This window comes from Lolium perenne, chromosome 2, assembly GCF_019359855.2.
Source record: "Lolium perenne isolate Kyuss_39 chromosome 2, Kyuss_2.0, whole genome shotgun sequence".
In the NCBI taxonomy this organism is placed as follows: domain Eukaryota; kingdom Viridiplantae; phylum Streptophyta; class Magnoliopsida; order Poales; family Poaceae; genus Lolium; species Lolium perenne.
Genome location: NC_067245.2, coordinates 274,432,195 through 274,442,715, shown reverse-complemented (window position 1 = coordinate 274,442,715; position 10,521 = coordinate 274,432,195).

Here is a 10,521-nt window from a genome sequence, read left to right as displayed (position 1 = left end):
CTATATAGCCCTATAAAATTTCACTTTTTTGCCGAGACAAAATAAATGGTTTTTTCGTCACGAAACTCATGTCCATGGCACATATTTGAGATCATCTGGGAAATCATTTTGTGTTTCGATTTTTAAAACATGTTTTGACATCACAAACGGAACTTTTCAAAAAGTGGATTCACATGCCCCCATATTCCATACATGCACACTCCCACTACACACTGGAAAGGGACGGATCGCCATGTCGTACGTGGTACATTGACGACACGGCTGATGAGCATGCGCCTGCGTTCTGCTTGCACCACGTGCTTGCAACTTGGGGCCTTATCTCATGGTGACAGGTCTGGCCTAGCCAACCCGCTCCAGCAATTATAATCGCAGTAAAGAGCAACCAAGCCTCGATTCGGATCGGCGGGGCTAATTATTCTTGGGTCCATATGCATTAAGGACTTAAGGTTTAACTTCGACTAAACCTAAAGCGTGAGTTTTTTTTTTGAGATCAAAGCGTGAGTTAATTATGAACGAAAGAAGCACTGCTACTTTTTTCGCAAAAAAAAAGAAGTACTACTATTTCTTTACATTACAAACGTCGGTGGAGATTACCTATGACAATTTGTTAACAAAATGCAGCTGATTCGGTTTATAAGGGAAACCATATCGAAAAGCTAAATAGAGTTGTCCTATGTATAAGAAAACCGGACTGGTATTGAGAACCAACCTGAGGTTGGGTGGTTAGGAGGGTGGTTGTACCCCCAGCTCACCGGAGTTCAAACCTAGGTTTGACATCTGTGTGTCTCATAAAGGCGAAATATTCGTTCAGTGGGAGGCGACGTTCCCGTCGACAGCGAGGCGTATGTGGTGACTTCGTCAATTTCAAGATCCAATCCGTCGACTCAGTCTTTCGGAGGTGCTCATAGGGGTAGGGTGTGCCTGTGTACGTTCATAAGCGCGTATATGTGAGCGTGTGCGTTTGTACTGTGTTTCTAATAAAAAGAACCGGACTGGGATTCAGTGACTTGTCCATTTCAAGTCACGTTGTACATAGCCCCCTCTCATCCACACTCCACTGTCCATCCAACGGTTCACGGCAAGCTGACCAAATCTGAACCAAATAACTTGCACTAGTGGAGAATAGACCTGTTGTCGCGGACCGTTAGAGGCTTTTGTCCCGGCCCGGTTACTAGCTGGGACATAAAGTCCAGCTCGTAATCACAATCGGGACAAAAGGTTTTTTCTTTTTTCATTTATCTTTTTCATTTATCTTTTTTTCATTTTTCGTTACTCTCTCACTTAAACCATTGTTAACACTAATTACACATAATCTATACTCTAATTCTAGACTTGGTCACTTACCGGTTGGTCATCCAACTTCACACTACTTCACCCTCAGCACGCTTAATTTCTCGGTTATTTCCTGCTGTGCTCCCGCGAATGTGGTTGTACTTTGTTGTAAATACTACCATAAGATAATAATATAGCATTCCAATGTGAGGAATTTGAATATCTTTCAATCTTTAAACCACAAGTGGATAAATAATATATATATATAACTATTAGAAAAATGTGAGGAATTTGAATATGGAATAATTTTATTTTTATTCTTTTATTAATATTATTATCAAATAATATATGGATTATTCATATAATATGGCCAAATAATTAATATCTTTCAATCTTTAAACCGCAAGTGGACAAATAATATATGCATAACTATTAGAAAAATGTGAGAAATTTGAATATGAAATAATTTATTTTTATTATTTTATTAATATTATTATCAAATAATATATGCATTATTCATATAATATGGTCAAATAATTAATATCTTTCAATCTTTAAGCCTGAAGTGGACAAATAATATATGCATAACTATTAGAAAAATGCAAGGAATTTGAATATGGAATAATTTTATTTTTATTCTTTTATTAATATTATTATCAAATAATATATGCATTATTCATATAATATGACCAAATTATTAATATCTTTCAATCTTTAAACCGCAAGTGGATAAATAATATATGCATAACTATTAGCAAAATGCGAGGAATTTGAATATGGAATAATTTTATTTTTATTCTTTTATTAATATTATTATCAAATAATATATGCATTATTCATATAATATGACAAAATAATTAATATCTTTCAATCTTTAAACCGCAAGTGGACAAATAATACTACCTCCGTTCCGGTTTATAGGTCTTGCGTGTATTTCTAAATCATTAATTTAACCAACATGACATAATATATATACTAAAAAATATATATCATTAGAAAGTTCAGATGTTGTACTTTCTAATGGTATAATTTTTATATTGTAAAACTTATATTATATTGGTCAAATTTACGATATTGAGATACGTGTAGGCCCTGTAAATCGGGACGGGGGGAGTATATGCATAACTATTAGAAAAATGCGAGGAATTTGAACATGAAATAATTTTATTTTTATTCTTTTATTAATATTATTATCAAATAATATATGCATTAGAAATAACAATATAATAGATTTAATATACTGATCGTGACGCTTCATATGATGGGTTCGTTGCATAGAAAACAAAAATTATCTACCGTGAACATCAGCAAAAACCAAGATTCAATCTAGGAAGAAGCAAGATCTAATCTACCAAGATCGAAGCAACGAGAAGATTGCGAGACTAACCCTCGAAGATTCCAAAGCCCACGAGATCAGATCTCGTTGTTGATGTAGTCGATCGTCCGTGCTGCAATCCGGTAGCACTTCCGTACTCGGTCGTGCGTACGGTGTCGATGAAGCCCGTCCTCTCCCCGTTCGAGCGGGCAGCGGAGGTATGGTAGATCTCCACGGAATCCCAGTAGCACTACGGCGTGGTGGTGGTGGTGGAGGAAAAACTGCAGGGCTTCGCCTAAGTCGGAGCAGCGTATGGTGGAGGAGAGAGGGGGCGGCCAGGGTTTGGTCAAGGGTTGAAGTGGCCGGCCACCCCCTCCCCTCTTTATATAGGGGGAGGGGTCGGCATAGGGTTCCCCCTAGCGCCATCTCTTCCTTGGCCGGCGCATGGGGGATTTCTTCCCCCTCAAGCCTTCCCCTTTATCTCTTCATTTAAACACTTTAAATTGGAGATAGATTCTATCTCTAAATTTAAACCATTTAAATTAGAGATAGATCTTATCTCTAGGGGTGGGCCGGCCTAGGCCCACAAATCATAGTGGGCAGGACCCCCCATGCCATGTGGCGCCTATGTGGACTCTCCCGGGGTGGTGGGTCCACTGGTGACCCTCTAGAACCTTCTAGAAGCTCCGGTCAAAACACCGAAACTTTCCTGAACCTCGGAAAATGACTTCCCATATATGAATCTTATTCTCCGGACCTCCTCGTGATGTCCTAGATCCCATCCGAGACTCCGAACACACTTCGGTCTCCATCTTCATATTCCGAATCTACTTATGCGACATCGAACCTTAAGCGCGTCACCCTACGGTTCGTGAACTATGCAGACATGGTCGAGACTCCTCTCCGACCAATAACCAATAGCGGGATCTGGAGATCCATAATGGCTCCCACACATTCAACGATAACTTAGTGATCGATTAAACCATTTACATACGATACCAATTTCCTTTGTCACGCGATACTTTACTTGTCCGAGGTTCGATCATCGGTATCTCCATACCTTGTTCAACCTCGTCTCCGACAAGTACTCTTTACTCGTTCCGCGGTATGTCATCTCTTGTGACCCAGTCAGATGCTTGCAAGCTAATCAGACGACATTCCACCGAGAGGGCCCAGAGTATATCTATCCGTCATCGGGATGGACAAATCACACTCTTAATCCATATGCCTCAACTCACACTTTCCGAATACTTAATCCCATCTTTATAACCACTCATTTACGCAATGGCGTTTGATGTAATCAAAGCATCCTTCCGGTGTAAGTGATTTACATGATCTCATGGTCGAAGGACTTAGGTAACTATGTATCGAAAGCTTATAGCAAGTTGAACTTAATGACTTGATCTTATGCTACGGTTATTTGGGTGTGTGTCCATTATATCATTCATCCAATGACATAACCTTGTTATTAATAACATCCAATGTTCATGATCACGAAACCACGATCATCTATTAATCAACAAGCTAGTTATACAAGAGGCTTACTAGGGACTCCTTGTTGTTTACATAACACACATGTATCAATGTTTCGGTTAATACAATTATAGCATGGTATGCAAACATTTATCATAAACACAAAGATATTATAATAACCACTTTATTATTGCCACTTGGGCATATCTCCAACAGTCTCCCACTTGCACTAGAGTCAATAATCTAGATTACATTGTAAGATACCTAACACCCATGGCATTCTGGTGTTGGTCATGCTTTGTCCTAGGGAGAGCTTTAGTCAATAGATCTGCCACATTCAGATCTGTGTGTACTTTGCAAATTTCTACTTCACCATCTTCGATGTACTCGTGAATCGAATGAAAATGCAGCTTGATATGCTTTAGCTTCTTGTGTGACCTTGGTTCTTGTGCATTGGCGATGGCACCCGTGTTGTCACAATAGATAACTAACGGGTCCAATGCACTAGGAACCACACCAAGCTCAACAATGAACCTCTTCATCCATACCGCTTCCGATGAAGCCTCTGAAGCCGCTATGTATTCAGATTCAGTTGAAGACTTCGCCGCCGTGCACTGCTTGGAACTACTCCAGCTTACTGCAGCACCATTCAGTATAAACACATACCCAAAATGAGACTTAGAGTCATCAGGATCAGTGTTCCAACTTGCATCGGTGTAACTGGTTACAACGAGCTCTTGGTCACCGCCATAACAAAGAAACATATCCTTAGTCCTTTTCAAATACTTCAGGATATTCTTGACCGCTATACAGTGTTCCATTCCTAGATCACTCTGATATCTTCTGGTCAAACTAACATCATGTACGATATCCGGTCTAGTACACAACATGTCATACATGATAGAGCCTACTGCCGAGGCATAGGGGATCTTGTTCATCCTCTCTCTTTCTTCTGCCGTAGCCGGACCTTGAGTCTTGCTCAAGACCTTACCTGGCAACATAGGCAAGAACCCTTTCTTGCTTTCATCCATTCTAAACTTCTTTAGAATCTTGTCTACGTATGTACTCTGTGAAAGCCCTATTAGGCGTCTTGATCTATCTCTATAAATCTTGATGCCTAAAATGTACGCTGCTTCACCAAGGTCTTTCATTGAAAAACACTTATTCAAATAACCTTTGATACTGCTTAATAGTTCTATATCATTCCCAATCAATAATATGTCATCTACATATAATATCAGGAACGCTACAGAGCTCCCACTCACTTTCTTGTAAATACAGGCCTCACCATGAGGCTGTATAAACCCGAAGTCTTTGATCACCTTATCAAAGCGTCGGTTCCAACTCCGGGATGCTTGTTTCAGTCCATAAATGGAACGTTGAAGTTTGCATACCTTGTCAGCATTTTTAGGATCGACAAAACCTTTGGGTTGTACCATATACAACTCTTCCTCAATGTCACCATTAAGGAACGCCGTTTTGACATCCATCTGCCAAATCTCATAATCGAAAAATGCAGCTATTGCTAACAAAATCCTCACAGACTTTAGCTTCGCTACATGTGAGAAAGTCTCATCGTAGTCAACTCCTTGAATTTTTCGGAAACCCTTTGCGACAAGTCGAGCTTTATAGACAGTAATATTACCATCAACATCTATTTTTCTCTTGAAGATCCATTTATTCTCGACAGCCTTGCGGCTATCAGGTAAGTCTACCGAATTCCATACTTTGTTATCATAGATGGATCCCATTTCGGATTTCATGGCTTCTTGCCATTTGTTGGAATCTGGGCTTATCATTGTTTCTTCATACATCGCAGGGTCTTCATCATTGTTGTCCACAATTATGACATTTAGACATGGATCATACCAATCAGGAGTGGCACGCTCCCTCGTCGATCTGCGATGTTTAGTAGCTTCCTCATTCAAAGTTCCATGATCATCATCATTTGCTTCCACTCCTATCATTTCAGGCTGTACAGGAACATCTTCCGGCACTGCTCTACTCTGATCTATGAGAGAAGGTTCAATAACCTCGTCAAGTTCTACTTTCCTTCCAGTCACTTCTTTAGTGAGAAACTCCTTCTCAAGAAAGGATCCGTTCTTGGCAACAAAGATTTTTCCTTCGGATCTGTGATAGAAAGTGTACTTAATAGTTTTTTTAGGGTATCCTATGAAGACGCATTTCTCCGCTTTGGGTTCTAGCTTGTCAGGTTGTAACTTCTTTACATAAGCTTCACAATCCCAAACTTTAAGGAACGACAACTTAGGTTTCTTTCCAAACCATAATTCATACGGTGTCGTTTCAACGGATTTAGATGATGCCCTATTTAAAGTGAATGCGGCTGTCTCTAATGCATAACCCCAAAACGATAACGACAAATCGGTAAGAGACATCATAGATCGAACCATATCCAAGAGAGTTCGATTACGATGTTCGGACACACCATTTCGCTGTGGTGTTCCCGGCGGTGTCAACTGTGAAAGTATTCCGCATTTCTTTAAATGCATGCCAAACTCATAACTCAGATATTCGCCTCCGCGATCAGAACGCAGAAAGTTAATCTTCTTGTTACGTTGATTTTCTACTTCACTTTGGAATTCCTTAAACTTCTCGAAAGTTTCGGACTTATGTTTCATAAAGTAAATATACCCATAACGATAACCACCGCACGATACTACGCTCATTGATCCGCACACATCGGTATGTATGATTTCCAACAAGTGTGTAGCTCGCTCCATTGTACCAGAAAATGGAGTCTTAGTCATTTTTCCCATTAGACATGCTTCGCATCTATCAAGTGACTCAAGAAGTCCATCGGAATGGAGTTTCTTCATGCGCTTCACTCCAATATGACCAAGACGACAGTGCCACATATAAGTAGAATTATCATTCAATTTAATTCGCTTAGCATCAATGTTATGAATATGTGTATCACTACTATCGAGATTTAACAAGAATAAACCATTCATCTCAGGCGCATGACCATAAAATATATTATTCATATAAATAGAACAACCATTATTCTCTGACTTAAACGAATAACCGTCTTGCATTAAACAAGATCCAGATATAATTTTCATGCTCAATGCATGCACCAAATAACAATTATTAAGGTTTAAAACTAATCCCGAAGGTAGATGTAGAGGGAGCGTGCCAACGGCGATCACATCGACCTTGGATCCATTTCCAACGTGCATCGTCACCTCGTCCCTCGCTAGGCTTCGTCTATTCCGCGGTTCCTGTTTCGAGTTACAAATGTGAGCAACCGAACTAGTATCAAATACCCAGACACTACTACGAGAACCAGTAAGATAGACATCGATAACATGTATATCAAATATACCTTTCTTTTTCTTGATGATGCCGCTCTTCAGATCAGCCAAGTATTTGGAGCAATTACGCTTCTAGTGCACTTCCTCCTTGCATTAATAGCACACAATATCAGGCTTAGGGCCAGCCTTGGGCTTCTTATGAGGCGCAGCAACTTTCTTGCCACCCTTCTTGAAGTTGCCCTTGTTGTTAGGCTTGCCCTGCTTCTTGAAACTGGTGGTCTTGTTGACCATCAACACTTGGTGTTCTTTCTGTATCTCAACCTCGGCATATTTCAGCATGGAGAAGAGTTTAGGTAACTCTTTGTTCATGTTCTGCATGTTGTAGTTCACAAAGTTCTTGTATCTTGGTGGCAGTGATTGGAGGACACGATGACTACTCAGCTGGTTAGGAAACACTATCCCCAAGTCACTGAGCTTCTTCGCATGCCCGGACATAGTGAGCACGTGCTCACTTACGGAGCTTCCCTCTTCCATCATACAGCCAAAGAAGTGTTTCGAGGTCTCATAGCTCTCCACGGCCGCAAGAGTTTCATAGATAGCTTTTAGCTCATGGACCAGCTCATAAGGATCGTGGTGCTCAAAACGTTTTTGGAGCTCCGCCTCTAGGCTGCACAGGATGGCACACTGAACTTGAGAGTACCGAATCACCCGAGACTCATAAACATTCTTTACGTCCTCAGATACTGCAGGTGGTGGTGGGGGACCTAGCGGTGCTTCGAGCACATACTGCAGATTTCCACCATTGAGGAAAATCCTCAAATGACGGAACCAGTCGGTGAAGTTGCTACCATTGCTTTTAAGCTTTTCTTTCTCTAGGAATTGGTTAAAACTGATGGAGGGGGACGCCATGATCTACAACATATTTGCAAAGAGTTTAGACTAAGTTTATGATAAAATGAGTTCAATTTTAATTCTTAAATTAACTAGGTGAACTCCCACTCAAAACAACATCCCTCGTATTGTCTTAGTGATCACATGAACCAAATCCACTACACCAAGTCCATTCTTCACGAGAAAATATGTAGTTTCAAAGGCAAACACTCAAAGTGTTCATCATATCATTCATATGACTCATGCTCTACCTTTAGGTATCCCGTGTTCTGAGACCATGTCTGTACATGCTAGGCTCGTCAAGACAACCTTAGTATCCGCGTGTGCAAATCTGGCTTGCACCCGTTGTATGCACATGTGGAATCTATCACACCCGATCATCACGTGATGCTTCAAAATGACAAGTCTTAGCAACGATGCATACTAAGGATGAACACTTTATTATCTTGATATTTAGTGAGAGGGATCATCTTATAATGCTGCCGTCACGATCTAATCAAAATAAGATGCATAAAGGATTAACATCACATGCAAGTCATAATTTGTGATATGATATGACCATTCTTCTTGTGCTTTTGATCTCCATCTCCAAAGCACGGACATGATATCCATCATCACCAGCATGGCGTCAAGGTCAGTGGCGCCGCTTCATGGTTGTCCATCACTTATAGCTACTATAACAACTACTTGAAATAAAGCTATTACATGATGAATAGACACGCAGGTCTTTAAAAAAAATTAAAGACAACCATTTTAGGCTCCTGTCGGTTGTCATAATATAATAATGAACATCTCATACATCAAATATAATCATCATCACATGGCCATATCACATCACCAAACCCTGCAAAAACAAGTTAGATGCCTCTAATTTGGTTTGCATATTTTACGTGGTTTAGGGTTTTCGAGTAAGATCCAATCTACCTACGAACATGAACCACAACGGTGATACTAGTGTTGTTAATAGAAAGAGTAGATTGCATCTTCACTATGGTGGGAGAGACAGACACCCGCAAAGCCACTTATGCAATACAAGTTGCATGTCAAGCGTGGAGCAAATCTCATGAGACGCGGTCATGTAAAGTTAGCCCGAGCCGCTTCATCCCACCATCCCGCAAGATGCAAAGTACACTAACTAAAAACAACAAAAGCATCAACGCCCACAAAACCATTGTGTTCTACTCGTGCAACGGATCTATGCATAGACCTAGCTCTGATACCACTGATGGGTTTGTTGCATGGAAAACAAAAAATTTCTACCGTGAACATGATAACAAAACCAAGATCCAATCTAGGAAGAAGCAAGATCTAATCTAACAAGATCGAAGCAACGAGAAGATTGTGAGACTAACCCTCGAAGATTCCAAAGCCTACGAGATCAGATCTCGTTGTTGATGTAGTCGATCGTCCGTGCTACAATCCGGCAGCACTTCCGTACTCGGTCGTGTGTACGTTGTCGATGAAGCCCGTCCTCTCCCCGTTCCAGTGGGCAGCGGAGGTGTGGTAGATCTCCACGGAATCCCAGCAGCACGACGGCGTGGTGGTGGTGGTGGAGGAAAAACTGCAGGGCTTCGCCTAAGCCGGAGCAGCGTATGGTGGAGGAGAGAGGGGGGCCGGCCAGGGTTTGGTCAAGGGTTGAAGTGGCCGGACACCCCCTCCCCTCTTTATATAAGGGAGGGGTCGGCCAAGGGTCCCCCTAGCCCCACCTCTTCCTTGGCCGGCGCATGGGGGGGGGATTTCTTCCCCCTCAAGCCTTCCCCTTTATCTCTTCATTTAAACACTTTAAATTGGAGATAGATTCTATCTCTAAATTTAAACCATTTAAATTAGAGATAGATCTTATCTCCAGGGGTGGGCCAGCCTGGGCCCACATGTCATAGTGGGTAGGACCCACCATGCCATCTGGCGCCTATGTGGCCTCTCTTGGGGTGGTGGGCCCACTAGTGAAAACACCGAAACTTTCCTAAACCCTCTAGAACCTTCTAGAAGCTCCGGTCAAAACACCGAAACTTTCCTGAACCCCGGAAAATGACTTCCCATATATGAATCTTATTCTCCGGACCATTCCGGACTCCTCTTGATGTCCTGGATCCCATCTGAGACTCTGAACAAACTTCGGTATCCATCTTCACATTCCGAATCTACTTATGCGACATCGAACCTTAAGCGCGCCACCCTACGGTTCGTGAACTATGCAGACATGGTCGAGACTCCTCTCCGACCAATAACCAATAGTGGGATCTGGAGATCCATAATGGCTCCCACACATTCAACGATAACTTAGTGATCGATTGA